At 41.3% G+C, this 26,066-nt stretch overlaps 1 long non-coding RNA gene across 1 annotated transcript in view; it reads right to left on the bottom strand.

Annotated features, from left to right (window-relative positions):
- Window positions 1-26,066, bottom strand: part of LOC144580139 (uncharacterized) — a 150,763-nt gene that overhangs the window by 11,994 nt on the left and 112,703 nt on the right. The window lies entirely within an intron of this gene.

Here is a 26,066-nt window from a genome sequence, read left to right as displayed (position 1 = left end):
TCCATGACCCACTAGCTCTGGAAAGAAGGGCAGCATGGCAGAACTCTCTGAAATATGAAGAAGTAAGAACACGCTCCCACCAGAGAGCAATTCCCACCAGAACAGCTCTCCTTGAGCTGTGTCACCTTCACATGGAAGCGCTGCCACCTGGGGAAATAACACAGGACAGGTGCAGAGTGACACTGAGATGATCCCCCTCTGCTTTCCCTAGATTACAGGGTAGTGATTATATCAGAAGAGAAAGTGATTTTTCTCAATCTTTGCTAGTGGATTACATGTGAAAGTACAATCACAGCAACCACAGTTCCTGCACCTAACTCAGAAGTGGGTCAGGATATAGAGACATCTGAGAGAAGAAAGGATGACTACTTAAAAGGAGCTCTTTAGAGGCAACACAGGTGAAAGATGCCCTGGTTGCCCAATATTAGGAGGCTTCACAAGGAAAAGATAAGACTAGCCATCTAGTTTTAGTGGCAGTGCCTGAGACTCCTGTGTCTGAATTAGGAAGTTGCCTTGATAGTACTTGACTTGTATCGATGGCCTGAGGTCTGCACTCATTCTGCCACTAACTAGCTATGTGGTAATAAATACAGTAAAATCAAAAGGACACTGGATTAGGAGTTAGGAGGCCTGGGTGGCTGTGACCCCTGGAAAAGTCGCTTCTCCTCTCTGGGCACTGATTTTTTTCACCTATGAAGTAAAAAAGTTAAACAAATGATCTCCGACTTTCCATTCAGTTCTGAAATTCAAAGTTGTTTTCTACACATGGAAAATTAGATGGCTAAACATGTTTTGCCCCCCCCAAAAAAAATTCAGTCCTAACATTTTAATGTTTCATAAATATATTTTCTGAGTCATTTCTTTCTTGGGATAAACATATGGTCCCTAGTATTTCAAATGATACCTCTGCAGTAAACATAAGCTCTGTGGATTGTACTGAATTAGGAAATTGTTGTGGTCCGTAAGATTACCCGCTAAATTATATACTATCGTCATGCAAATTATAAAAAGCCGTCCCTTCTGGCCAGACAACTTGGCAAAGTGTCTCACTGTGCAGAGGTAGTCTCAGAGAGGGCTAAAAGAGCAGTGCTTAGGCTGAATTTCCGCTTCCTCCTGCCTCCTCAGCTGAATACCCTTAGACAATGTACAAACTGCTCAACTAAACAGCAGCCCTAATGGAGTCAAAAATACTGAAGCCTTTTGTTTCAAGCCATACTCAAACTTTCTGAGGAAAATGCAGGGAAGTTAGAGCCGGCAGCATTCTGTGCTCTAGCTGGGCATAGACTGTGCTGAGGATTGAAGGGTTTCATGGTTGCAATGCTTATTTCACTACTGATGCCCTAGAGGATGGAAATAGCACCATCAATCATCGTTCTGGCAAAAAGACAAATCAGAATGTAATCTCCAGTGGTCCATGAATAAAATATTAATCTGATTAACTTACAGAGAAAACAAATTATACATTAAACTTCCTTTCAAATAGATTTTAAGCTCCTTGGAGCAGTGGTTTCTTGTTCACTTTTACACCCCCAGAATAGACTACAGTGCCAGGCATGAAATAGGTGCTCAATAAACAATTACTGACTGAAGTCACCATATGAAGTTGATTGATTCAAATGCCCCAAGAATGGATATTTGTGTCACACAAATAAAGCATGATGAAGTTAAAGTAGAATTAGGAAAAGTCAACCTAGAGCACTGGTTTTCAATCTTTGGATTGAGATGTTTGGATCCTGGGGGCAGATCCCTCATTGCTTGGTGCTGTCTTCATGATAGTGAATTCTGGTGAGATCTCGTTGTTTAAACATGTGTGGCACGTCTCCCCACAAACACTCTCTCTCTCTCTCTCTCTCTCTCTCTCTCTCTCTCTCTCTCTCTCTCTCTCTCTCTCTCTCCCTCCCTCCCTCCCTCTCCCTCTCTCTCTGCCACATTATGTGTCTCCTCCCCCTTTGCCTTCTGCCATGACTGGAAGCTTCCTGAGGCCATGCTAGAAGTAGATGCCACTGTGCTTTCTGAACTGCCTGCCAATTAGATCTCTTCTTACAAATTTCCCAGCCCCAGGCATTTCTTTATAGCACTGCAAGAATAACCTAATACAGACATCAACTAGTGTTTATTGTTTTTATAAAAAATCTGTTACCTGTGAGATTTTTTGTTATTTTCTAAGAAATTCTTCTTTTCTTTCTGGTAGCTTTTAGGAATTTTCCCTCTGTCTTGATGTTTTCCAGTTCTACTACAATATGTCGGGGTGTAGAACTTTTTAAATTCATTCTTCTTGCAACTGAATGCATTTCTTCAATCTGAAAACTCATCTCTCACCAGTTTTGCTAAATTCTCAGCCATTACTGATATTTCTTCTCCTTTATTGCATCTGGTCTCTCTGTCTGGAACTCCTAGTAGAAATAATATGTTGAACCTTCTCATTCTATCCTCCGTCTTTCTTAACCTCTCTTCTATATTTTCCACATTTTCTTCTGTATTCTGTATTCGACCTAATTTCTTCAGAGCTAGTTCCTATTTGCTAATTTTCTTCTCGGAAGTGTCTAGTTAACATTTAATCTGTCTGTTGAGGTTTCTTTAAATTATTATTTTTAATATGTTTGTTTAGTTTTTTTATTATTTTTTTTCCTTCCTAATGATATTTATTTATTTATTTATTTTGAGATGGAGTCTTGCTCTACCATCCAGGCTGGGGTGCATTGGTGCAATCTTAGCTCTCTGCAACATCTTCCTCCCAGGCTCAAGAGATTCTTCTGCTTCAGCCTCCTGAGTAGCTGGGACTACAGGGCATACTGCCATGCCCAGCTAATTTTTTCTGTATTTTTAGTAGAGACATGGTTTCACCAAGTTAGCCAGGCTGGTCTCAGACTCCTGACCTCAGGTGATATGCCTGCCTCAGTCTCCCAAAGTGCTGGGATTAGAGGCCTGAGCCACCGTGCCCAGCCCATTCATTTTAATATTTCAACTATTGTTATTTTTAAAATAACTCCCGGGAAACTTCTCTATTTTCTATATTTCCTTGCCTTTTGTTTTTCTCATTTGCTGTGTTTGTCATCTCTTTCTGTTTCTCTCTCCCTGTTGTTAATGAGGTTCCATCTATACTTTGCAATTTATGCAAGTGAACCTTCTGACAAATGCTTTCTTCTGAAGGAGCACCCTCTCTTGCTGTCTGTGGTGAAGAGATCCTCATGGAACAGTGTCGCACTGGCCTTTGCTGGAATCCCACTAGTTTCACTATTTTTTTTATTTGTGGAAATTCTTTGTTGTTGTTACTGTTGGTTTCCTTGCTTAGATTTTCAACACCATACAGGTGATATAAATTAGAGCCACATACCTTCTCCCAACAGAGGTTTAACATTGTGATTTTTCTTAGATCACTCTTTTTTAATACACTTCCCAAAATATGTGACCCACTGTCACGCTTGTTCCTGACTGCCAGACAGATATTTTCCAGTCTGTTTCATGGATGGGGCATTTGCCATACATGGCTTTGGGCAAGGAAGTCATTTTCAACTTCTCATTTTATAGAAGGATGAAAACTCCTGCTGTCTCTCCACCAAGAAAATCACAGCCCCCACCCCACTTGTAAGGTCTATACCTGCTTCTCTGGGCACTGGACCCTATTCAGCTCCAGCTCCTGCTCACTATTCAGTCTTCAAGTTTGCTCTCAGTTCTAGCACCTCCAGATTTCCTTTCTCTGATTTTGAATCCAGAAATTAATTACTTCATATTATATGGTATTATCTTATATTTTACTCAGCACTTCCATGTACTTGAAATGGAGGGTATCTTATACATCAGTTTCATCTGCTGTATTGACTGGAAATGATTATTTATATTACATTAAATGTGTCATAATTGGTTTTATATGTGCATATATGATAAATATTAAATTAAAATTTATTTAATATGATAAATATTAATTTAGTGCACATATGAAACCAATGATCTACACATTAGTTCTTTAATGTATATATAAATCCTTAAGGATTATTAAGTATAAGGATTAACATTTATTCTTATTATTTAAAAATGATCTTATAAAATGGATAGAATCAATAATGTTGGCCCATGTCTACAAAATAACTATGTGAATATTGCCACACTGTGTCTTTCTATTGGAGCATTTAGCCCACTTACATTTAAGGCATATTGTTATGTGTGAATTTGATCCTGCCATTTTGATGCTAGCTGGTTGTTTTGCTCATTAGTTGATGCAGTTTCTTCACAGTGTCACCACTGGTCTTTAGAATTTAGTATGTTTTTGCAGTGACTGGTACTGGTTGTTCCTTTCCATGTTTAGTGCTTCCCTCAGGAGCTCTTGTAAGGCAGGCCTGGTGGTGACGAAATCTCTCAGCCATTGCTTGTCCATAAAGGATTTTATTTCTCCCTCACTTATGAAGCTTAGTTTGGCTGGATATGAAATTCAGGATTGAAAGTTATTTTCTTTAAGGATGTTGAATATTGACCCCTACTCTCTTCTGTCTTGTAGTCTTTCTGCTGAGATCTGCTATAAGTCTGATGGGCTTCCCTTTGTGGGTAACCCGACCTTTCTCTCTGGCTGCCCGTAGCATTTTTTCCTTCATTTCAACCCTGGTGAATCTGACAATTATGTGCCTTGGGGTTGCTCTTCTTGAGGAATATCTTTGTGGGGTTCTCTGTATTTCCTGGACTTGAATATTGGCCTGCCTTTCTAGATTGGGGGAGTTCTCCTGGATAATATCCTGAAGAGTGTTTTCCAAGTTGGTTTCATTCTCCCCATCACTTTAAAGTACACCAATCAAATGTAGATTAGGTCTTTTCACATAATCCCATATTTCTTGGAGGCTTTGTTCATTTCCTTTCCCTCTTTTTTCTCTAATCGTGCCTTATTGCTTTATTTCACAGAGTGGACTTCAATCTCTGATATCCTTTCTTCCACTTGATCGATTCAGCTATTGAAGCTTGTGTGTGCTTCATGAAGTTCTCGTGCTGTTTTTCAGCTCCATGTTCTTCTCTGCGCTGGTTATTCTAGTTAGCATTTCATCTAACCTTTTTTCAAAACTCTTAGTTTCCTTGCATTGGGTTAGAACATGCTCCTTTAGCTCAGAGAATTTTATTACCTACCTCCTGAAGCCTACTTATGCCAATTCATCAAACTCATTCTCAATCCAGTTTTGTTCCCTTGCTGGTGAGGAGTTGTGATCCCTTGGAAGAGAAGAAGCATTCTGGTTTTTGGCAATTTCAGCCTTTTTGTTCTGGTTTCTTCCCATCTCCATGGATTTATCTACTTTTGGTCTTTGAAGTTGGTGACTTTTGGATGGGGTCTCTGAGTGGATGTCCTTTATGTTGATGTTGAAGCCATTTCTTTCTGTTTGTTAATTTTCCGTCTACCAGTCAGGCCCCTCTGCTGCAGGTCTTGTGGATTTTGCTGGAGGTCCACTCCAGACCCTGCTTGCCTGGGAATCACCTGTGAGGGCTGCAGAACAGCAAAGATTGCAGCCTGTTCCTCCCTCTGGTAGTTTCATCCCAGAAGGATACCCACCAGATGTCAGCCAGAGCTTTCCTGTATGAGGTATCTCCCAGTCAGGATACACAGGGATCAGGGAGCCACTTGAGGAGGCAGTCTGTCCCTTATCAAAGCTCAAGCACAGTGCTGGGAGATCTGTTGCTCCATTCAGAGAGCTGACAGGCAGGGACATTTAAGTCTGCTGAAGCAGAACCCACAACCACCCCTTTTCCCAGGCGCTCTGTCCCAGGAAGGTGGGGGCTTTATTTGTAAGTCCCTGATGGGCTGCTGCTTTTTTTAGAGCTTATGATGTGGGTCCTCTCCCTGATTATCAGATTAGAGTTACCTGCTCTTTTAAGTTATTAATTGATGAGGTTTTTTTACATAATTTGTTTCTTGTGAAATCTCTTCAAAATCTAAGAATTTAAAGATCCAGATTCAGAGTATTTGTTAATTTCAAACACATTATTGATGTTAGAGTTAGGTTATGACACATGTAAAATGTGATTCAATTTATACGATATTCAAAATTAAATTTGCACATAGACTTCTCTCATAAGTAGAGAGAACCTTGATTTGTTGAAGGCCACTGACTCTGGTTTTAAGGGACTTGACCTTGGCTTGTATATAGATTCACTGCTACACACGTACTTAACAGGGTTTTCTGTGATCAATAAGTTCCCTGAGTCCTGGAGTCTGAAGGGATGAAACACCCAGTGTTTGTCTAGCACATATAAGCACTGACAGTGCCAACTGGTCCACAATTTCAGTGCAACAGTCAGCAAGCAAAAGGAGTTGGCAGAGAAGGCAGACAAGCCTAATCAAGCTGTTGTGAAGTGGCTAAACTGTATTCCACAGGATAAGAGGCTTTGCAGTTCTTTATGATAACCACATCACCTTCCTCCTGCAACCTTGTGGTCACAAGGGACCCCTCTGTCCCTCTGACTTCCAGATTTAGGTTAAAGCCTCAAATTCCACAGCCCTTCGTAAAGCCAAAACTCTCCACATAGTTTCTGCAAATTCCTAGAGACCCTTTCTTTCTGGTCATAGTTTCTGCCTCCATCTACTACCTCTATATATATATATTTTTCCTGTTTCAACTCCACATCAGTGCTGACAAGACACACTCAGCTCCTCAGATTTCTGAAAAACAAAGGGATTCCCATCAAGAACTTGGAAAATCAGTAACTTTTCTGATTTTCAGGGAAGCATAAAATGAAGGGATGGTGTTGCATCACGTAGCCCACGGTCTTCCATCAAGTCACTCTTGGCCTCTTTTTTCTCTCTTGGCACCCTTCCCTTTCAAAGCAAAATTCATTCTACTCTTTATCTCATCCTTACAAGTTAGAAGAGCAAATGTCATTGGTTGCACATGCCCTGGAGTCTCACAATTCAAACTCAATCAACTTACTAAAGTATTTCTTCCAAACAAATAAATATAGTCTTGTCTCTAAAAGTAATCAGTTCAAATATTTTTCTTCACCTCATTATACCCACAATTAGGATTAATACTGGGACAGAGTCTAAGTGCACTCTGGAATAGTTCTCAATGGAGAATGATGAACTCAACCACATGTACTCAGCCTCATGTAAATTTGCTTTTACTTCCATCTACTTTCCCTTTCCAGGTATTAGCAAAGAGAGAACAAAAAAAAGGAAGATTTTTCCACATCATTTGGTATGGAAAATTAGGAAGTAGAATATTTTGTGAAGGAACATGTTTCTTTTAGGCAAATATGCTGGACTTGAGCAATGTGGTTTTCAGCCCTCCTGCACACGAAGCGAGGAGGCATCCTGCATCATTTTTCCAGTCCCCTTAGATAAAAGCTCTGCCCATAGAAAGCCCTAAAAAGTCACAGAAGAGAATGAGGGGGAGGCAGGAAAGAAGTAGTGACATTTGCAAGGGGCCTAGAGGCTGGGACAACTATAGATTAAAATAGAAGAGTTGGGTGGCGTGAAAGGAAAACCCACCACAGTGATGGTAGAGTATTATTGTTCTTTTCCCCTCATGATGACATATACTAACATACACAAGTACCCTTTCACTTGATCACACCCACAACTGCCTGCAGAGAAAACCACAATCTTTCTCTGCAGCTCCCCACTGCCTACTGAAGGATGGTCTCAACAGTGAGTAAAGAGTAGGAGGAGCTGTGACCTGGGCCCCGTGCTCATGTGAGGCATGTGAAGGGGAGGAGCTGCATGGGAGGGTAAGTGCAGGAGGGCAGGGGGCACCTGCAAGGTCTCACACATGTGAGGCTTATTTCGGTTTCTAAAGGCTCATCCTGTACTTTTTCCAAGGATATTCATGTCTCCCAGCCTCAAGGCTTTGTGTGTAATCACCAAACCTACTTTGTCCAAGAAGCAGAGAATAAAAGTGAGCAGCCACAGGAAGTTGCACCTTTAAAGTGTATTCCTGCACCTACACTTTCAGTCTGAAGGTTTTGAATTCATTTCACAGGTCAGCTCAGATATTACATGTATTGAGATAATGAGCTGATGATAAAACTAAAGCCTGAAGAGTAAGCAGAATGATTTAAAAGGAAGGGAAATTTCTTAATCCTAGAAATTACTGAAGACCATTCTCTTTTTCTCTAGTACGTTTTCCATTCATTATGTCTTCTGTGATTTTCAAAACAACTCTGTAAGATAAAAACCTTGAAAAAAGGGAGAGGCGGTCCATTCATTTTTTGCTGTATGGCAAGTGAGAGATTAAAATGCTTTTCTACTTAAAAATAAAGTGTCAAGAGTATACAATTCTACCAAGTTAGATGGAGAGTGTAGGACAGGTCATACCCTAAAGGATAGAGATTAACACTTGGTTTAAAGGCAAGTAATTAAAACAGTGTGCTCTTAGGAAGGAATAGGCAAACTGACCCAGGGAGCAGAAAAAGAGTGTGGACACAGACCCACATAATCTGTAACTGACCAAGCATGGTAGCTCAGAGGAGAAACAACAGACAATTAAATAAGTGCTTCTGGATCTACTGTGCAACCACATAGAGGGAAATGAAATAAGGTCCCCATCTCACAACAATAAATACTTGAATGTGGGGGAAAATTAAAAGACTTGTAGAAAAAAATATAGAAGATTTTTATGACTAAAAAAATACACAAAAACTGAAACCCCAAAGAAAAAGATTGATAAATTTAATGACATTCAAATAAACAACTTCTGTTCATGTAAAGATGTATAAAAAGGGTAAAATACAAGACACTATTAGAATGGAATATTTGCTACACATACAAAAACAATATTTATATCCAGAAAAAAAATACTTCCTATAATTAGTTTAAAAAAAGAGACCAAAAAATCTTGGAAATGGGCAAAACCTATGAACAGGTGTTTTATAGAAGAGGAAACACAAAGAAGCCATAAATTAAATGAAAACATGCTCAACCTTAACCTCATTAGTAGTTAGGAGAAAATTAAAACTGAATGAAACACCAAGTCTCTTTTTCCAGATTAATAAAAATAAGAAAGTAAAACAATAACAAGTGTTGACAAATATGTGGAGAAAGAGAATTCTCATTTCCTCCTTCTAGGTTTATAAATTTGTATAAATACTCTGGAAAGCAGTTTGGCAAATCCTTGGAAAGCTAAACATGCACATATCCAGTGACTTAGAATTTTTCTCCCAGGTTTATACCTAGAGAAACTCTTGAACATGTGTTCTAGGAGATATTTCAAGAAAGCTCATAATGAACATAAATTATTTATCTAATATTCATAATAAAAAATAAAAATAATATATTTTTCATTTCCATCAAAGGGAGGGCAAATTTTTGTAACTAAATTTGTGTTATTATCTGCAAATGTTTTTCTTAATAACAATAAAACTAATACCAATGCCTTTTCATAGCTGTGTGTGATCTGTATTCAAACAGGCCTATTAAAGGCTAAACTCTTTTCATATGAATCATCACAATGACCCTGAATGAGGACTGAGAACTGTTGGATTATAAATGGAAAAAATGAGACCCAACCAGTAAAATTTGGTCATAAGTTTAAGAAGAATTAGAAGCAGCTATGAGGAGGACAAAAAAAAAAAAAAAAAAAAGCAAGACCCCAGACTTTCTTGGAATGAAAGTAGAGCTTTCCACTGATGACAGTGGTAATTTTATCATCAGTGAAGACTGATATGCATTTGACCACACATAAGAATTATTTCCTTCTGGTTTTTTTTTTTTTAATTTTTTATTGGATTATAGGTTTTGGGGTACATGAGCAGAGCATGCAAGACAGTTGCGTAGGTACACACATGTCAGTGTGCTTTGCTTTTCTTCTCCCCTTCACCCACATTTGGCATTTCTCCCCAGGCTATCTGTCCCCACCTCCCCCTCCCACTGGCCCTCCCCTTTTCCCCCCAATAGACCCCAGTGTTTAGTACTCCCCTTTCTGTGTCCATGTGTTCTCATTTTTCATCACCCACCTATGAGTGAGAATATGCGGTGTTTCATTTTCTGTTCTTGTGTCAGTTTGCTGAGGATGATGTTTTCCAGATTCATCCATGTCCCTACAAATGACACGAACTCATCATTTCTGATTGCTGCATAATATTCCATGGTGTATATCTGCCACATTTTTCCAATCCAGTCTATTATCAATGGGCATTTGGGTTGATTCCAGGTCTTTGCTATTGTAAACAGTGCTGCAATGAACATTCGTGTACATGTGTCCTTATAGTAGAACGATTTATAGTCTTTTGGATATATACCCAGTAATGGGATTGCTGGGTCAAATGGAATTTCTATTTCTAAGGCCTTGAGGAATCGCCACACTGTCTTCCACAATGGTTGAACTAATTTACACTCCCACCAACAGTGTAAAAGTGTTCCTTTTTCTCCACATCCTCTCCAGCATCTGTTGTCTCCAGATTTTTTAATGATCGCCATTCTAACTGGCGTGAGATGGTATCTCAATGTGGTTTTGATTTGCATCTCTCTGATGACCAGTGACGATGAGCATTTTTTCATATGATTGTTGGCCTCATATATGTCTTCTTTCGTAAAGTATCTGTTCATATCCTTTGCCCACTTTTGAATGGGCTTGTTTGTTTTTTTCCTATAAATCTGCTTGAGTTGTTTGTAAATTCTGGATATCAGCCCTTTGTCAGATGGGTAGACTGCGAAAATTTTTTCCCATTCTGTTGGTTGCCGATCCACTCTAGTGACTGTTTCTTTTGCCGTGCAGAAGCTGTGGAGTTTCATTAGGTCCCATTTGTCTATTTTGGCTTTTGTTGCCAATGCTCTTGGTGTTTTGTTCATGAAGTCCTTGCCTACTCCTATGTCCTGGATAGTTTTGCCTAGATTTCCTTCTAGGGTTTTTATGGTGCCAGGTCTTATGTTTAAGTCTTTAATCCATCTGGAGTTAATTTTAGTGTAAGGTGTCAGGAAGGGGTCCAGTTTCTGCTTTCTGCACATGGCTAGCCAGTTTTCCCAACACCATTTGTTAAACATGGAATCCTTGCCCCATTGCTTGTTTTTGTCAGGTTTATCAAAGATTGTATAGTTGTATGTATGTTGTGTTGCCTCCAGTGCCTCTGTTTTGTTCCATTGGTCTATATCTCTGTTTTGGTACCAGTACCATGCTGTTTTGATTACTGTAGCCTTGTAGTATAGTTTGAAATCCCGTAGTGTGATGCCCCCCGCTGTGTTTTTTTTGCTTAGAATTGACTTGGCTATGCGGGCTCTCTTTTGGTTCCATATGAAGTTCATGGTGGTTTTTTCCAGTTCTGTGAAGAAAGTCAATGGTAGCTTGATGGGGATAGCATTGATTCTGTAAATTACTTTGGGCAGTATAGCCATTTTCACGATATTAATTCTTCCTAACCATGAACATGGAATGTTTCTCCATCTGTTTGTGTCCTCTCTGATTTCGTTGAGCAGTGGTTTGTAGTTCTCCTTGAAGAGGTCCCTTACGTTCCTCGTGAGTTGTATTCCAAGGTATTTTATTCTTTTTGTAGCAATTGCAAATGGCAGTTCGCTCTTGATTTGGCTTTCTTTAAGTCTGTTATTGGTGTAGACGAATGCTTGTGATTTTTGCACATTGATTTTATATCCTGAGACTTTGCTGAAGTTGTTTATCAGTTTCAGGAGTTTTTGGGCTGAGGCGATGGGGTCTTCTAGGTATACTATCATGTCGTCTGCAAATAGAGACAATTTGGCTTCCACCTTTCCTATTTGAATACCCTTTATTTCTTTTTCTTGCCTGATTGCTCTGGCTAGAACTTCCAGTACTATATTGAATAGGAGTGGTGAGAGAGGGCATCCTTGTCTAGTACCAGATTTCAAAGGGAATGCTTCCAGTTTTTGCCCATTCAGTATGATATTGGCTGTTGGTTTGTCATAAATAGCTTTTATTACTTTGAGATACGTTCCATCGATACCGAGTTTATTGAGGGTTTTTAGCATAAAGGGCTGTTGAATTTTGTCAAATGCCTTCTCTGCGTCAATTGAGATAATCATGTGGTTTTTGTCTTTGGTTCTGTTTATGTGGTGAATTACGTTGATAGACTTGCGTATGTTGAACCAGCCTTGCATCCCTGGGATGAATCCTACTTGATCATGATGAATAAGTTTTTTGATTTGCTGTTGCAATCGGCTTGCCAATATTTTATTGAAGATTTTTGCATCTATGTTCATCATGGATATTGGCCTGAAGTTTTCTTTTCTCGTTGGGTCTCTGCCGGGTTTTGGTATCAGAATGATGTTGGTCTCATAAAATGATTTGGGAAGGATTCCCTCTTTTTGGATTGTTTGAAATAGTTTTAGAAGGAATGGTACCAGCTCCTCCTTGTGTGTCTGGTAGAATTCGGCTGTGAACCCGTCTGGACCTGGGCTTTTTTTGTGAGGTAGGCTCTTAATTGCTGCCTCAACTTCAGACCTTGTTATTGGTCTATTCATAGTTTCAGCTTCCTCCTGGTTTAGGCTTGGGAGGACACAGGAGTCCAGGAATTTATCCATTTCTTCCAGGTTTACTAGTTTATGTGCATAGAGTTGTTTGTAATATTCTCTGATGATGGTTTGAATTTCTGTGGAATCTGTGGTGATTTCCCCTTTATCATTTTTTATTGCATCTATTTGGTTGTTCTCTCTTTTATTTTTAATCAATCTGGCTAGTGGTCTGTCTATTTTGTTGATCTTTTCAAAAAACCAGCTCTTGGTTTTATTGATTTTTTGAAGGGTTTTTCGTGTCTCAATCTCCTTCAGCTCAGCTCTGATCTTAGTAATTTCTTGTCTTCTGCTGGGTTTTGAGTTTTTTTGATCTTGCTCCTCTAGCTCTTTCAATTTTGACGATAGGGTGTCAATTTTGGATCTCTCCATTCTCCTCATATGGGCACTTATTGCTATATACTTTCCTCTAGAGACTGCTTTAAATGTGTCCCAGAGGTTCTGGCACGTTGTGTCTTCGTTCTCATTGGTTTCGAAGAACTTCTTTATTTCTGCCTTCATTTCGTTGTTTACCCAGTCAACATTCAAGAGCCAGTTGTTCAGTTTCCATGAAGCTGTGCGGTTCTGGGTCGGTTTCTGAATTCTGAGTTCTAACTTGATTGCACTATGGTCTGAGAGGCTGTTTGTTATGATTTCAGTTGTTTTGCATTTGTTGAGCAGTGCTTTACTTCCAATTATGTGGTCAATTTTTGAGTAGGTGTGATGTGGTGCTGAGAAGAATGTGTATTCTGTGGATTTGGGGTGGAGAGTTCTGTAAATGTCCACCAGGTTTGCTTGCTCCAGGTCTGAGTTCAAGCCCTGGGTATCCTTGTTGATTTTCTGTCTGGTTGATCTGTCTAGTATTGACAGTGGAGTGTTAAAGTCTCCCACTATTATTGTGTGAGAGTCTAAGTCCTTCTGTAAGTCATTAAGAACTTGCCTTATGTATCTGGGTGCTCCTGTGTTGGGTCCATATATGTTTAGGATCGTTAGCTCTTCTTGTTGTATCGATCCTTTTACCATTATGTAATGGCCTTCTTTGTCTCTTTTGATCTTTGTTGCTTTAAAGTCTATTTTATCAGAGATGAGAATTGCAACTCCTGCTTTTTTTTGCTTTCCATTAGCTTGGTAAATCTTCCTCCATCCCTTTATTTTGAGCCTTTGTGTATCCTTGCATGTGAGATGGGTTTCCTGGATACAGCACACTGATGGGTTTTGGATTTTTATCCAATTTGCCAGTCTGTGTCTTTTGATTGGTGCATTTAGTCCATTTACATTTAGGGTTAATATTGTTATGTGTGAATTTGATACTGCCATTTTGATGCTAAGTGGCTGTTTTGCCTGTTAGTTGCTGTAGATTCTTCATTATGTTGAAGCTCTTTAGCATTCAGTGTGATTTTGGAATGGCTGGTACTGATTGATCCTTTCTATGTGTAGTGCCTCTTTTAGGAGCTCTTGTAAAGCAGGCCTGGTGGTGACAAAATCTGAGTACTTGCTTGTTCGCAAAGGATTTTATTCTTCCTTCACTTCTGAAGCTCAGTTTGGCTGGATATGAAATTCTGGGTTGAAAGTTCTTTTCTTTAAGAATGTTGAATATTGGCCCCCACTCTCTTCTGGCTTGTAGTGTTTCTGCCGAGAGATCTGCTGTGAGTCTGATGGGCTTCCCTTTGTGGGTGACCCGACCTTTCTCTCTGGCTGCCCTTAGTATTCTCTCCTTTATTTCAACCCTGTTGAATCTGACGATTATGTGCCTTGGGGTTGCTCTTCTTGCGGAATATCTTTGTGGTGTTCTCTGTATTTCCTGAAATTGAGTGTTGGCTTGTCTTGCTAGGTGGGGGAAATTTTCCTGGATGATGTCCTGAAGAGTATTTTCCAGCTGGGATTCATTCTCTTCGTCCCCTTCTGGTACACCTATCAAACGTAGGTTAGGTCTTTTCACATTGTCCCACATTTCTTGGAGACTTTGTTCATTCCTTTTTGCACTTTTTTCTCTGATCTTGGTTTCTCATTTTATTTCATTGAGTTGGTCTTCGACTTCAGATATTCTTTCTTCTGCTTGGTCAATTCGGCTATTGAAACTTGCGTTTGCTTCGCGAAGTTCTCGTATTGTGTTTTTCAGCTCCTTTAATTCATTCATATTCCTCTCTAAGGTATCCATTCTTGTTATCATTTCCTCGAATCTTTTTTCAAATCTTTTTTCAAGGTTCTTAGTTTCTTTGCATTGATTTAATACATGATCTTTTAGCTCACAAAAGTTTCTCATTATCCATCTTCTGAAGTCTAATTCCTTCATTTCGTCACAGTCATTCTCCGTCCAGCTTTGTTCCCTTGCTGGTGAGGAGTTTTGGTCCTTTCTAGGAGGCGATGTGTTCTGGTTTTGGGTGTTTTCCTCCTTTTTGCGCTGGTTTCTTCCCATCTTTGTGGATTTGTCCGCTGGTCGTCTGCGTAGTTGCTGACTTTTCGTTTGGGTCTCTGAGTGGACACCCAGAATGTTGATGATGAAGTATTTCTGTTGCTTGGTTTTCCTTCTACCAGTCTAGCCCCTTTGCTGTATGACTGCTGAGGTCCGCTCCAGACCCTGCTTGTCTGGGGTGCACCTCTAGTAGCCGTGGCACAGCGAGGGATGCTACCAGTTTCTTTTTCTGCTCTCTTTGTCCCAGGATGATGCCTGCCTAATGACAGTCTTTTGGATATAGAGGGGTCAGGGAGCTGCTTGAGGAGACAGTTTGTACTTTATAGGGGTTTAATTGCTGAGCTGTGCACTTTGTTGTTCATTCAGGGCTGTTAGGCTGCTATGTTTGATTCTGCTGCAACACAGCTCATTAAACAACCCTTTTTTTTTCTCAAATGCTCTGTGTTGCGGGGTTTGGGCTTTATTTTTGGATGTCCGATCAGGTGTCCTGCCCAGCTCGAAGGCAGACTAGCCACTGTTTGGCTGCCAAGGCTCCGCCCTGCTGTTGTGTGATTCGCGCTGTTCCTGCCGGCTCTGCTGTGGTCTCCGCCACGCCCTGCGGCGGAGTCTCTTCATTGTAGCGTGTTGCCTCAGCAATGGCAGGCTGCGTCGTGTATCTCAGTAGGGACGAGTTGCCTCGGCAATGGCTGGCTGCGTCAGCAGTGGGCGTGTATCTCAGTTGGGGTGGGTTGCCTCGGCAACGGCTGGCTGCGTCAGCAGTGGGCGTGTATATCAATTGGGGCAGGTTGCCTCCATAGTGGTGGACGCCCCTCCCCCACAGAGCGTCTCGGACCGTCTGCCCGGGATAGTTTGTGATCGCGGTTTTGTTCGTCCCACTGGGTATCCCAAACGATCTGTCCCTGCAATCCCCTGGGCTGGGCTACTGTGCAAGTCTCGTTCAGTCTCAAGTCCAGCCCTCTCAAGTCTCAGGTTGCTGGTTCAACAAGGCACCCGGACAAGCACGCCCTGTGGGGATTGCTGGGTAGGGCCAGCCGCCGCCGCCCCGGCTGCCGGCTTCGCCAGGCACTCCTACTGCCTGGTGTCCCGTGTCTTTTTATACTTGGGAGTTTCCCCATCCTGTGGGCAACAAAGATCAGTCTGGAAATGCAGCACTGACTCACCGTTTGGGGATTCAACGCGGGCTCCAATCCTGGGTTGTTCTCACAGCGCCATCTTGAGTCCCCTCTCCTTCTGGTTTTTTAAAAACTCCTTCCTCAAGCCAGAAACGTATAAGTGGATGGCATGACATGAATGTGTATATGTTGTTTTACTCCTACACTGGATGGATACATGAGTTGCTCTTTGATAGCAGTGTGTCCTCAAGAGTAGGTAAATCTCCTTTCACCAAGATGAAAACTTTTCTAGTAGGAAGGCTTTAGCAGCACCAAGTGAGAAAAAGACAGAATTAAACATATCCAGGTTGATTCTTCACCTCTCTAAGTCTTACATTTTTCCATAAATGAAGTGGAGTTAAGAGAGGAAGGGGATAGAAGTGCCTAGAATATGCCACGCACAGTGCCAGGCACATGGTATGGATTCAGCAGAACCTAGCTCTCTCCCATCAGGCTCTTACACCCACTCGTGACTGGCCCATTCCACTCACTGAATGAGAGTCTGGCCTATCCAACATCTGACCATGCCCACAATTCTGAACCCAGATGTGAGCCCACCCAAAAAACACGTAGCCAAAAGTCATGAGGCTTAATAAGCTTCAGGCTTTTTCTTGAAAAAGCCCATTTAATGGGCCAAGTGTTTTTGCTGAGAGTTGTAGAATATTCTATGTGGAGGTGGGAAAGCAGATTACAAGTAGAAAGCATTTCTAGAGAAGACCCGTGGTAAATTCCCTGAAAAACTACCACAGAGGGGAGAGGCCCCATAATCTGTTGTGATTTATTTTCTCATTCTACATAGATATTTACCTTCACATATTTTTAAAAGAATATTTATAGCAGCCTTTGTAATAGCAAACATTGAATATAACCCATATGTCCAACAAAAGTAGAATAGACTAATGCATTGTGGTATGGCCACACAATGGAATATTGAGCAATAATGAAAAATAGACCCTAGTTGCATGGGTGGATTTTGACAAACCTCAACTAATATTGGAAGAAATGTACATCCACAAAATATGTCCAGTATAATTCCACTCACATAAAGCTCAAAATATGCAAAATATCTACAATATATTGTGTAGAAATATATATGTAAGTGATAATACTATAAATCAAACCAAAAGAGTGATTAACACAAAATTCAGAAAAGTGGTTATCTCAGGGGTGAGGAATAGTAAGACTGGGGAGACACACACAAGAGCATTTTACTTTCTGTAATCTCTTTGCTAACCTACGTGGTTTTGTTATTCTTTGAATTGTACTCTTATTGTCAAAGATTTTTTTTAAATTATCAATAAAAACATGAGACTCTACAATTTACAAGCTAGTTCCCAAGCTGGCCAACAACAGCACAATGCTGCCTATTCTCACTGTTACTCTGTCAAATTCTTCTCACCCCAAAATATAAATTTTTAATGGATGAGCCTTTTAAACTTGGGTCCCAGCTTAGACAGCTATTAAAAGGAGGAGGGAAATGAGCACATGCCTATTCATGATATCTTCTGAGATTCTCATGAGTTTAGTCTCCAGATTTCCATCACAAGAGTCAGATGGCATATAAGAATAGGAGCAGAAATTTTAATTTAGACTCCTTGGATATAAGAGTTAATCTGAGTTTTGACTTTCAGATTTTTCAAATAGTTGGCCTATGTCAGGTTTGGTCAACCCTTTCTCTACAATAAACTAAAACCTCAAAAAACACTTTCATCACTCTCACAAACATTGAGAAACTATTATCTCTAATAATTGAAAAAAGGATGTTATCACCCTCTTTACACAAAGAAGAGAAGTTTAATGATACATTAAAATAAAGCCTCACAAAATAAGATGAATAATAGTTACATGTATACTCTGTAGTGCCCAGAGATCTACTGAATTAAATATTATGTTAACAACCCCCATTCATAATATAAAGGCAAACCAGTGTTATCAACTAGTAACCCACCCCAATAAGCTTGTTTTGATGAGTAAATATAATATCGATACCAAGAATTTTGGACCTGTGCTTTCTTAGGTCATGGATTACCAGCTCAGCCAGCTGACTTCCAAATGCACAGTGTCAGCCTTAATAGATTCAGGAGAGAATGTGTGGGCCTATCAAAATCTTTATCACGCTTGTAAAAACTCAAAGAAAACATCTTACCTCAGTGAATTTAGAATGCTATCACTTTTGAAATACATAAGAAGTTCTTTTTCTGATAGTAAAACAAAAAATATGCATGAGGAAAATTTTAGAAAAGGTAGAAAAAATAGGCTATTTAAATTTCCCATAGTTCTACCATCTAGAAATTACCACTATTCATGTTTTGGAGCATTTTCATCCATGGTGTTTCTTCCCAGGGACACATTCATATGTTTACATATTTGAGACTCTACAGTTGGTTATCTCTTTTCATATTTTTTCTGTTAGCATCATATCATAAATACTTTCTAATGCCATTAAGTGTTATTTGTTGATCATGCTTATGGTTATATATATTCTCCATATAGGTATGATATAATTTAAATAACATTTTCTCTTTGGGGACATTTTGGTTGTCACCTTTTTATATTAAAAAGAACTCTCAGTTGCTCCAGTGATAAATGCACTTTACTACAATGCAATCTATCAATGCAGCAAAATTGGACTTGTACCCCATGAATATATAGCAATAAAATAAATAAATAAGTGTGCCAAATTATTCTCGAAATAGCTGGAAAACAAAAAGTCTTTGTGGTTTTGCTTTTTTTCTTTTTTTGTATTTTATGTGCATCTCTCATGCTACACAATGGATACCAACTTTTGGACATCAGGAATGTTTTGAAAAATGTCATTGATCTCATTTTGTAAGGCTAGAAATCTATTTGTACATTCCTTCATTTAACAAATATTTATCATGTGCCTATTACATGCCATGAACTGTTTTAGGTGCTAGGGATAAAGCCTAGAACAAAACAGATAAATTTCCTGTCTTCGTAAGCTTATCTTACAGCAGAAGAGACAGAAAGAACATGTCAATGGGGTGTTTACTATAACAGAGGAAAATGAAGTGGGAGAAGGGGGAACAGAGAGTGTTTGTGAGGAGGTTATGGTAGTAGTGGTTTGATTGCATAAAAACAGGGCTGTCCGGAAAGGTGATAAGCTGAAATTTTAACAGAGACATGACGACATGAGACATAGGGAAACCTGGAAGAGAATTTCAGAAGAGGGAACAGCAAATGCAAAGACACTGAGGTGAAACAGGAACACTCCTGGTGTGCTTGAAGGAAAAAGAGGCCGATACAGCTAGAATGGAGAAGGTGAAGTCTTGGGCAGAGAGGTAGATGACCAAGCCAGGTCAGGGAGAGCCTCAAGAATCATCCTGGCTGTTGTGTAACCAATAGGCTCTAGGTAGAGGGAGGGGCAAGGTGGAGGCAGAAAGACCAGTTAGCAGGTGATCACACAAAGTAGGTAAAATATGACAGTAGCCTGGAGTACAGGGATATTGGAGACGATGGAGAAATATAACGCTATTGTGGATATATTTTGAAATTAAAGATGTCATACTTGCTGATGAATTACATGGGGGTGTGAGAGAAAGAGAGGAGGCAAGGATGGCTCCAGGACTTGGGCCCAAGGAAGTGAAACAAAGGAGTTGTCCTTTATTGAGGTATAAGTGACCATATGATAATCTATTGCCGAAATCAGAACATTTTTCAGACTAAAGAAAGGAGCTCTTGATCATTAAAACATGACAGGACAACATGCGTGAGCCAGAAACGATCTGAATAGAGTAAGACAAATCACCACGCTACTCATTGGTCACCTTGACAAAAGCAGGCTGGATTTCTGTTTTGTTTTAGTTTTTGAGTGACGAAAGAAAAAGAAACTTAAAAAAAGAGAGAGAAAAAGAAACTTGACAATAATGTGTTCAAGGGAAAAGGTGAGAAAAGGAAGTGGAGACAGCTCGTAAAGATAACCCTTTTGAGGAGTTCAGCTTATGGCTCAAAAGGGGACCAGAGAAATGGGCTAATAGATCAAGGACATTTACATTCAATATAGATTTAATTCTAGATGGGAGAACATTGTGCATTTGCATGCCGATTGGAAAACCCAGGGGTGGGAGAGACACCAGAAAGCAGAAACAAAGCTGGAGTGATATTTTGATTGGGCAAGTGGATATGGGGTTCTGGGCCATGGAGGAAGGCTTGGCTTGGATAGGAACAGAAATGTTTCATTCGTCAGAGGAAAAGTAGATTGAGAGTAGTGGGGACAGAAGCAGGTGGAAGTTCTCTTCTGATTGTTTGTGTTCTCTTGATGACTCCAGGAAGCCAAGTCAGAGATCCAGCAAAATAGAAAGCAGACTTCTTTATCACAGACTCAGAACAAGACAAGCTGAGTCCTTGTTTCCACTCTGACTTTTTTGACTCCTTTGGGACAAGTGCTTACATCTCCCCATAACACCAAGAGAGGCACTGGTAATGAGGTTCCCTGCCCATCACACCAGGGATGCAGGGGTGGCAGGGAGGGGACACACCCTGCAGTCCCTCCTATTAGGGCATAGTGGAGCAGTGGAAGGCATTGGGGTAGAATGTGCAGTGGCCACAGAAGAAGACAAACTTTGTGGAAAAGGGATCATTTATCTGCCACGAAAAGAGAAGAAACAAGAGGGAGTGGTATCCTTGATGAGGCAAGAGGGGTATAGGCAAAGTGCTCTAGAGGGAGACTTCTTTGTTCAAAAGAGAATTCTCGGCCGGCACGGTGGCTCACACCTGTAATCCTAGCACTTTGGGAGGCCAAGGCGGGTGGATCACGAGGTCAAGAGATTGAGACCATCCTGGTCAACATGGTGAAACCCCGTCTCTACTGAAAATACAAAAAATTAGCTGGGCATGGTGGCGCATGCCTGTAATCCCAGCTACTCGGGAGGCTGAGGCAGGAGAATTGCCTGAACCCAGGAGGCGGAGGTTGCAGTAAGCCAATATTGCGCCATTGCACTCCAGCCTCGGTAACAAGAGTGAAACTTCGTCTCAAAAAAAAAGAGAATACTCCAGAGCACTGTGCTATGCCCTGGAGATTCAGAGTGAGACACAGGCCCTTGCCTTTAGGAGACCATAGGCAATGAGGGAAATAGAAAGCAAGGAAACAGTACATTGTTTGATGTTTTTGTTTGTTTGATTGATTGATTTGTAAATGGGTAGGATTTGGTTACATCATGCGCTAGGAGGAGGACTTTATAAGCAAAGGAAGCACCCCGGACAAACGTCAGGTTTCTGAGGCAAACAAATCTGCATGCATCCCTCCCTAGCATCAGGGAGTGGACTCCACGGCACCCTCCCCTCTCCCTGTACATTACAGACATCAAATTGGCCTCCTTGCTGCACATGCTGCGGTCAGTCCCTCTCTAAACTCTCATATGCACAACAGGAAGTGGCAGTTTCCCCCAAGTACACTTCTTAGTGACTTTGAAGTCCCTTAACATTCGGCAGCACTTTTATTTTTAGCATCAGTAAGTGCAGCACCCTCTGCTTGCAACAGCTATCACAAAATGCATCTATTCCTGACTGAGGCCAGACCCACCTCAGCAGTCCAGCCTGTCGAAGCCAGTACTCCACCTCGGGCAAAGTGGACACTGCTGGCACGCAAAACGTCATGGGCTTTCGATGACACCTCAAAGCCCAAGGCAGCACACGAACTTTGGAGCCCTTATCCAACACCTTAACTCCTGTGCCAGTGATCTTTAATTTCTTCCTTGACATTTAACCTTTCATGACATTTGCCCTCCCTTCCTTTCTCCCTTCCAGGTACTAAGACCCCTGAAAGCTTTCGGACATAAGAGATGACTGCTAAATGATACTGAAACATCAAAGGGCCTGTGTGCACATTAGTAAAATGCCAGTCCATCCGGTGACATCAGCAAACAGCACAGGAGCCCTCGGATGGGTCATTGGAAACTTAACCGCAGAAATCTGCCACTCCGCCAGTGGAGAAGCTGACAGGAGGCAATTTTTTTTTTTTTTTGAGACGGAGTTTTGCTCTTGTTTCCCAGGCTGGAGTGCAATGGCGCGATCTCGGCTTACCGCAACCTCCGCCTCCTGGGTTCAGGCAATTCTCCTGCCTCAGCCTCCTGAGTAGCTGGGATTACAGGCACACGCCACCGTGCCCAGCTAATTTTTTTTGCATTTTTAGTAGAGATGGGGTTTCACCATATTGACCTGGATGGTCTCGATCTCTTGACCTCGTGATCCACCCGCCTCGGCCTCCCAAAGTGCTGGGATTACAGGCTTGAGCCACCGCGCCCGACCGGCAATTTTTAACAGAAGTAACAACCAGAAGACAGGCTGAACCTGAGGATAAGTGACCTGACGTTTAGCAGGTGTCTATGATACAGTGGCAGGATTTCTAACCCTTTTCCAAATTTCTTAAACTACGCGAGAAGTTCCCTGAAAACAAACAGTGCCACAGTTTCCCATGGCAGGTGTAGAAGCCGAGTCATATCAACAACTTGCTGACCTAATAGGCCATTTCCATTTCTTAGCAATGTTTCTAATGTTCAACCATATTAAAACTTTCCATGGCCCGTCCTGAGTTCTGGACCCATGGGGTAGTTAAGAGAGTGGATGGTCTACCTGGGTTCACATCTTGGATCCACCATTTGCTGGCTTTGTAACTCTCAGCAAATGTCCTCACCTCTCTGTGCCTCCCTTTCCTCATCTGTAAAGTGGAGTGAAAGCAGAACGTCATCCACACAGGGGTTGAAGGGTCACACAAGGTACCGTGTATGCCCTGGGCTTGGTGCTGGGGCAGCACAGAATACATGTTCGCAATATGATTACTGCTAATATGTATGAAAGTTTATTTCACTTATCTACCTCACACTCAGTGTGCTCAAAACTCACCTTGGGTTTGCCATTAGCCCCAATAAATTCACAGCTTAGTGAGCTGGCTTTCTCTGGAAGTCCAAGCTGGTAGAGCCCTAACTTCACCTGCTCAGTTTGCTGAAACAAATGTGAGTGATCAAAGGCATGAACAACAACAACTCATGCTTTCCAACTACTGACTGACACACCAAGCCTTCATCTGTACCTGAGTCCAGACTCAACCTCTTCCCTAAGCCAGAGCTACCCAGTGTAAACAAAGAAGCACAGGGCTTTGCAGCCAGAAAGGATCACAGAGCTAATCTCATTCAATCCTTTTGTTTTGCAGATTAAGGAACTGAGGTGAAGCCCTCTTAGGTGATGAGCCCAAGATTATAGTCTAATAAAGATGGAATCAGAACCAGTACCTGCCTGGGTCTTGGCATTCAACTCTAATGATGGTCATTTCATAACATCACACTGCAGCAAACTAGCAATGCAGGGAAAGCTCTCCAAAATCCCAAATAATATATTTAACAAAAAAAAATGTATTTCAAATGAACCTTCCTCAGGGAAGAAGAAAATGCTTTCGGCCGTCACTGTTATCTCTGGTAGGAATAAGCATCTAGCAATGATGAGCACTTTTCCAATGTGCCAGGCATTGTACTGGGCACTTTGTCAGCACTATTTCATTTACCCTTCCTAATAATCTAATTACACAGGCACCATTATCACCCACATTGTGCTGAAAGGAAATTCAAGACACAAAACGTTATTTGTCCACACCCACACAGCTACACAGGCGGAAGAGACAATTTAAATCCAGATCATCCATTTCATGACCCATTACTTAGTCACTCTTTTATACTGACAATAGACTAACAAAAACCAGAGCAAAAACTTCACCAAGATGCGCAAAAATGGCTCATGAGCCTTTTCTTTATTCATGATTTGCTTGGTTTCCTGGGACGCTCAACATCTAAAATTCCAGCCCTCTAACCTGAGTCAGAGTCACTGAGCAAGGGAGTTCTGCGATCCTGTCAAGGATCCAGCTCAAGATGCTGATGAGGTTTAGGAGATTGTAGAGTCTTGAAACCTCTGTCCCTGTGTGCTTCTGGGCTAGTTCTGTTTGGGATCCAGGGCATGCAAAGGAGCAGGATGAAGTTAGCATCCCACCCTCTCTCCTATATTCTGCCACTGAGAGCTTTAAGGACAAAGATGTGAGCAATCCTAACTGCTCTGTTAGAGTACACAGGGGAGATCAGAAAGAAAAAGAGACAGAAACACAAACCAGGCCTTTGTAAGTCTTGATGCTGTGATGGGGTCAGAGATATAGAGGAAATGTTGGTGGGTACATTGCTTGGTTTAAAGGGCATTAGTTTACTTTAGTGTCTGATAAAGATATGATCATCAAACTGTCATATACCTACTGGAGCATCTAGGGAGATCTGTTTCTGCCAATAAGACACTAGTTCTTATCGGGTCCATGTTCAGATCTGCCTTGTGTCTCAGAAGAAGTAATTACTTTGTGACCCACATGTATTTAGTAATGCCAGAGCTAACTCCAAAAGCAGAGAAAGTCTGTGAGTACACAATTAGAAAGATGAAAAGGCTCAAATTACTGAGATCAGCTTCTTTCCAGAAACAAAATTTGTTTGGAGAAGGGAGAAGAAGAAGAAGACACTAGAGTGAAGGCAATGGGCTCTTGAAGCTGGAGTAGGGGTGAGGACACAAAACTCTCGGAAGAGACATGAGACTCCTGTGGCAAACTTCATGGATAATTCAGTATTGCTTAGGATTTTCCAATGGTACAGGACAGATAGAGGACTTTGGGTTGGCAGAGGTGGGAGTTAGTGGGAGCGAAAGTGGATATACACTGTAAGTAACATGGTGTTATTTTCATTTCAGGCACCAAAAAAATAAAACACTTTCATCCCCTGCTTTCTGCCAGGTTCTTCCCATGCACAGTGTCATTTAGCCTTCATGCCAGTCCTGGGAGAGAGGCCCTTTAAGAGCTGCCTTCAATGATTTTTACAGAATGTACCAGCCAAGGGAGCAAGTAGCTAAAATTCAACTCACACTCAGCTTGCCACACCAAGAGTCCACAGGCCACAAAAGATTCCCCTTTCTAATTCACACAAAGGCACTATTTGGGGTATCAGCAGCAGCTCTGGACATTATCGTCCCATTTTGCAAGACTCAGAGATGGTGAACCACTTGCCTGTGGTCACAACAATAAGTAAGTTGAAGGACGAGTACCCAAACCCAGTCTGCCTAGTACAAACTTCACTTTTTGTTTCACTCTGCTAGACTAACTTGGTATTTACAGGGTGGGCAAAGGTCAAAGAGATCCCATTAGGACCGATGAAGTGAACAATCTCAGTGTAAGGGCCTAATGAGGAATCTGTGAGATAGACAGCAGAAAGTTCTGGAACCATAGTAATATATAAAAAGGTAGAAAGACAGGCAGGCAGGCACATTCAATTCAACATTGATTTATTAGACATCGGCCAAGTCCCAGGCAAGGGTCTAGGCTCTCAACACAGAAAGGAATAAGGTAACAGCCATAGCTCTCATGGAGGTCACTGTTAATACATAAGGTGAAAATCAAAAATCAAGCAGAACTAAGGGGGATTAATTAAAGAGACTGGCCATTGTTTGTGTTGCAGAGGACAAGAAAACTCCACAGACCCAGCTTGGAACTTGAACTTGAACTTGAGGATTAAGAAAAGTCCATTGGCAGCAGTTCCTTCAGTAGTAAAACCTGTAGAAGTAAACGACAAGGGCCTTGTGACCTCCAGCCACACTGTTGAGCAGTACAGTCTAAGTGTGGGTGGAAATGGCTGGGCCCTGCCTTGGTCTCTGCTGTGCTTCCCAGAGACAAAAGCCCGTGTCACAGGTCTCCTGCCCACAACCTCTCTGCTGCAAAGGCTGAAGGTGTCACAGAAGAGAGAGAAAGAAAAATGGCCCTGAAGGAGTAGAAAAGACTTGTATATTGTGACCTGACATATCCGGATTTTCTAGGTACTGCAGCTCACTTTTTTGAAAGTCTTAGTTTAAAAAAAAAAAAATCAAGCCAGTCTTTCTCTACAGTGACTTGGGCACAGCTGTGGTGAGGCAATAAGGAGCCAGAGCCAGCTTCTGGCTGAGTGACATCTCAAAAGGTCATTTCTGCACAGGCAACCCAACTGCACTCCCAAAGCCTGGCACGGCTTGTAAGGGCACATATCAGCCTCTCAAAGTCCTTCCATGACCCTGTTCT

The sequence above is a fragment of the Callithrix jacchus genome, chromosome 18 (assembly GCF_049354715.1).
Source record: "Callithrix jacchus isolate 240 chromosome 18, calJac240_pri, whole genome shotgun sequence".
Lineage (NCBI taxonomy): Eukaryota > Metazoa > Chordata > Mammalia > Primates > Cebidae > Callithrix > Callithrix jacchus.
This window is presented reverse-complemented; position numbering and strand designations above follow the sequence as displayed.